Source organism: Rousettus aegyptiacus, unplaced genomic scaffold (assembly GCF_014176215.1).
Source record: "Rousettus aegyptiacus isolate mRouAeg1 unplaced genomic scaffold, mRouAeg1.p scaffold_m13_p_5, whole genome shotgun sequence".
NCBI classification, from domain to species: Eukaryota; Metazoa; Chordata; class Mammalia; order Chiroptera; family Pteropodidae; genus Rousettus; species Rousettus aegyptiacus.
This window is the reverse complement of record NW_023416308.1, coordinates 30,587,599-30,592,656: the sequence shown is the minus strand read 5'-3', so window position 1 is coordinate 30,592,656 and position 5,058 is coordinate 30,587,599. Positions and strand designations below refer to the sequence as shown.

Here is a 5,058-nt window from a genome sequence, read left to right as displayed (position 1 = left end):
TTGTGGTGCCTGGTGCTGCAGCTGCCATCTTGCAACCAAGGAGTGCTGAATGGGTGAGGAAGCTACCAATAGCATCGTAATATTGCTCGCCTTAGGCCCCCCATTCTTCTTCTGGCATCACCCCTCCATCGTTTATCTGGTTTTCTGTCTATTCTTTGTAATGGTAGTCTGCACTGGTGCAGCTAAAATAGGGACTAAGTCTATCTTATTGATGTATGTGACTCCAACAAGTGTTTGCTATGGCCATGCTATTCCTCACTCAACTGCCCTTATCATCTCCTAAAAAAAAAAACACTCTAAGCCTCTGTGTTCTCAATCATCGCTCATCATGTTCACATAACCTCATATCCAGCTAGGACCCTTCCCAGCAAACTTCACTCATTTATTTATGAATACTTACCACATGTCAGGCACTGAGCTGGTTACTGGAGAGACAGCTGTGAACAAGATACATACCATCCTTGCCCTCAGGGGATGCACTCACATTGTACTTCACAGTTCACACAGCACATCTTGGGTCTTTCACAACAGCTTCCAATTACCTTATAGGATAGAGCAGAAATAAATATCCATAGGTATATGTATTTTTTTTAATTTTTAATGATTCTAGGAGAAATTAAGAAATTAAACCATTTGCCTTTAATTACACATCTAGGAAGTAATAGATCTGAGACTTCAAGTCTGATGTCCTTTCCATCATGGGAAAACTTAAATCCTAAATAAATACAATTCAGGGTAACCATGATACAAAGAGGACTCCTATGGTCAAAGAAACCTTAATCATCTTCTGAGCTATACTATCAGAACCACATTTACTGAGGCACTTAGTAAGTGTGCAGAATGCTTTTAGAAGCTATACACACATTCTCTCTGTCCCTGCCATGTGGTTATTATTATTCCCATTGTACCTGTTAGCCCAAGGCCAGTCAACCCAAGGTTTGATTCCTTCAACACACTTTATTGAGTGCCTTCTATGAGGTTCCCAAGAACAGGTTGACTGGGGCCTGCCGCACACACCCAGCATGGGATAAGAGAACAGAAAGGTCTCAGAGGACTGAACAGAGCAAAGCACAGTCAGACACTGAAGACTTGTCCAGGCCCAGAAAGTGGGAGGGAGTGAAAATATCCATCAAGTAGTAACATCCTTCCCTACTTCCATGATTTTCCCAGGACCAGTTCTGGGGTGGAGGTGGGAGGGTCCCATTTTCCAGAGAAGTAAGCTAGGGTCCAGATACATTGAATGATTTGCCCAAAGACTTGCCTTCTGAACAATGAGAAAAAGAGACCAGGGAAGGGGGTGGGGTAAATAACACTGGTTGAGCACCAGCTCTGCCCAGGCACCACACTGGGGATTTAAACACAGTGCCTCATCTAATATCACAATACTTAGAGAAGGATACTAGTATCTTATCAATGGCAAAAAACCAAGTCTAGAGAAGCTAAGTGACTCAACTACGACACACAGTTGGCAATGGCAAACCCCCTTCCTCCTTTCACCTCCCTTCATGGCTTCCTAGACTGTTGACCAAGGGTCCTGATAAAAGGGAGCCAAAGTGGCACATGTGGCCTGAGGACAGCTGTCTCAGAATCACATGGAAGGTTCTGATAAAATGCAGGTTCCTGGGTTGCATCTCAAGCCCAGCTATCAAAATAAATTGGATGGTGTTCAAAAATCACCGTTAACAGCTGCCCTTGCCCTTTGGTGGGATTCTGATGCCCACCAGAGTTGGAGAAGCCCTGCTTTACTCCCACCTCTGCACAGAGTGGACACAAGAGGACTTAGGTCCCAAAAGGGACCCTCAAGCCTTAGGACTGATTCACAGTGCTGCTCCCTCCCTTGTCCACGCACATCTTGAGTGCCCCTCCCCATTACAGGACATTCTAGAAGCCCAAGACGTGCAAGCAGAGACCACATTTTGTGGAAATGGCAAGGTGATTTCATTTCCCCAGCCTCTGCCTGCAGCCAGAGAGAGCAAGGCACCTCCTCCCCTCAAAACAAGGGCTCACTGTCTTCTGCTTGCTCCCAAACCTAAGAGGCCTGAGTGGGCAGGGGACCTTGCCTCACTTGGGCATAAGAGCACATGGTGGAAAGATCTGAGAAATCAGCAGATTGAGTTCAAAGAGGGGGTGCACCATCTAGGGATCAGCATCCATCCGACAACACTGGATCAACAGCATCATCTGCTGGCTGCAAGATGCCACATTACCCTCCCTCCTGATCCAGACCATGCTGGGGGCCTCTCTCCCCAGACCCCGAGAAAGCTTGAGGCCAGAGAAAGCAATGTCTTTCCTCATTTGGCACACAGACCCAGAAAAGCCCCCTCCCAGAATGTGAGAGAAGTCAGGGGGTCCAGCTGGTCCCAAAGGAGCACATCTCAGAGTCAAAGAGCTAGGATTCTGGTTCTTCTGGACAAATGTCATCTTCCTTGAAGAGGTGCAGATGCTGACCTGATGAAACGTGGTTTCTAATAACACATCCTACACACACTGGCTCCCAAATACACTCAATATTTTTACTTTAATTAAATATTGGTCTGTTATCCCCCAACATCTTTAGATGCACCCAGAATCTTTCACCTTTTGGTATCAGCTCCTAGAAGGCAATGACTGACTATCCATCCTTTATGCAGTGGCTAAATCACCAATTCCCCCTGCAAAAGGGCTGAGTGGAGTATTTTCTGAATGTGAAGAATAATCTACAGCCAGACCACTCTGAACAAGCCCAATCTCATCTGATCTCAGAAGCTAAGCAGGGTCGGGCCTAGTTAGTACTTGGATGGTAGGCCATGTTGGAATACCAAGTGTTGTAGGTGTAAAAAAATAATAAATAAAAATAAAAATGAATGTGAAGAATAATAGCTAACAACCATCCCATCAGAAAGGGCCTGTGCTGGGCTGATGCTTCTTCCTGGGCACCATCCCTGTAGCCACCATATTGGCAGTTGATGGTTTGCCAAGTGCCAGGTATGTGCTGTGCACTCTACAAGGGTCCTCTCATTGATCTTCCCAAAGATTCCAGGAAACTGAGTCACAAAGAGGTTAAACAACTTGCCCAAAGTCACACAGCCACGAAATAGTAGGACTAGGGTTCCAGCCCATACGATCAAACACTAGAAGCTCCCCTCTTAGCCGTTATGTTATGCTGCCTCCCAGAAAAATCACACACGCACACATTTAATAAGTGTATCCTTTTGGCCAAAAGCATGCCACGTGGCCCGGCCTTCTGGGCATCCATCCTCCTTATAAGGTAAGAATGGCTATGGTCGCTGATTTCCCTGTGATGTCCTCACATACCAGACCATTTCTCACTGGACCCATTGCTTCATCTGCAGGACCTCCAGGCCCACCCACCCGAAGATTCTTTATGGAGGGCACCAAAAATGAGAGATCTAAAAGGGTGGAGGAGCCCCCTCCTCCCACCTGAGGGGAGCTCTAGAAAAATGGTGACCCAAACCCTGGAGGCCCAGTCTTGCACCTGAGACCCATGCAGTGTTCATTCCTTTTACAAGTATCCACCCAGCACCTGTATTAGGCACTGTGTAAAGGCCGCGAGGGCCTCCCCCCCTTCCCTTTGCGGGGGCACCCTCAGCAAAGAAAGAAATGGGTAAGTAATCACAGACAGTGGTTTCACCAAGAGGGCTCTTAAGAAAACTTGGTTTGGACCTCCTCACTAAGCCGTCCCTGCCTTTGCTATATTCCCCTCGAAGTCCGCCACGGCCTCTACCACCTCAGTCAAGCCCTCTAATGGGGAGACCTCCTGGCTTCAGGCCCTGGGCTCCACCCTCCTTCCGAGAACCCGAGTGCACCCCCTCCTGCCGTGCTGCAGGAACCTCCAGGTCCCACCGCCCTAAAACAAGGAGAAGGAGCGGGGAGGGAGAAGCGGGAAGGGGCGGGGGTAAACCAGGAGAAAAGGAACAGAGGAAAAAAGGAAGGAGTGTGGGGGGCAAAAGATGGGTAAGGGGCGAGGGGGGAGGGAGGAGAGGCGGGGAATTGGGGAGAGGCGAGCGGAGGAGAGCCGGGCCTCTCGGGGCGAAAGTGGGGCGAAGCCGCAGGATGCCGGGCCTGCCCCCACCCCCTGACTTCCGCCCGCCCCGCAGAGAGCAAAGTTTCTCAAACTGGCGCGGAGCAACTGCTGCTTTCTCTGGCCTTTGTTTTTTTTCTCAGGATGGCGAACGAATTTCGAGCCTCGCTGCGGAGCCTGCCAAGTAATTGGAAAGCATGTCGTACACTGCGGCTGGTGGCTCTGCGGGGGTCTCCTTGTCTGCTCCCGCCCCGCTCCGCTCCACCGCAAAAAAAGCCGCCGAAGCAGCTCAAGGCTGGGGAGTGGGGGAGGGCTTGTCTCCCATGGGCACATATTAAATAAAATAGGCCTGGTGTCAGAGCACTTGGGAAGATGATGAAAACAGAAGCAGAGGCATCCTGGTGGTGCGGGTGCTGCGCCACGGGTAAGTTGCCAGTGAGGGGCCTGGGCTCGGCCAGGTCCCAGGTCTGTCCTCCAGACTGCGTCCTCCCTACTCCGCAGCCCGCGCCCGCAGCCCAATTTCGAGGCTCGGAACTTGAAAAACGCACCTCCAGGAGCAGGAGTCCAGCACCCCTCCCTGCTGTCTCCATTCCTCCTCAGCAACCCCTTCAGCCACCTGCAGGCAGTGCACCTGCCAAGAGGCCCCTCCCCCCTTGCCTTCTCTCCAACGCCCCATTTTTATGTACTGGTTTGACTGGGTGCCTAACATTCTTCTCTGGGGATGGACCAAAGCCCCATCCCACCTCTTGGTGGACACCCTAGGGCACTGTCTGAGGTTCCCACCACGTCTGGTGCCTTTCATTAGAGCACATGATGTTAAGTCCCCCACCCGAGCCCCACTCCGCAGTGACAGACTCAGAAGGCCTCTGCTCCTATATTCCCTGGTGTCCCAAGGCCAGGTCTGGTTTGTGGAAACTGTCTTCTATGAGATAGCGAAGGCAGAGGCTGGGTCTAAATCGCTATCTCTGTCTAGAATTAACAACTTCCCCTTTAGGAAATGACAGACCTGAATGAGAACAGGCCAACCTTACCCCCCA

At 50.3% G+C, this 5,058-nt stretch overlaps 1 pseudogene; it reads left to right on the top strand.

The window, feature by feature from the left end:
* The first annotated feature begins 2,694 nt into the window (after positions 1 to 2,694).
* On the top strand, positions 2,695 to 2,813 carry LOC118603177 (annotated as a pseudogene).
* Positions 2,814 to 5,058: the final 2,245 nt, after the last annotated feature.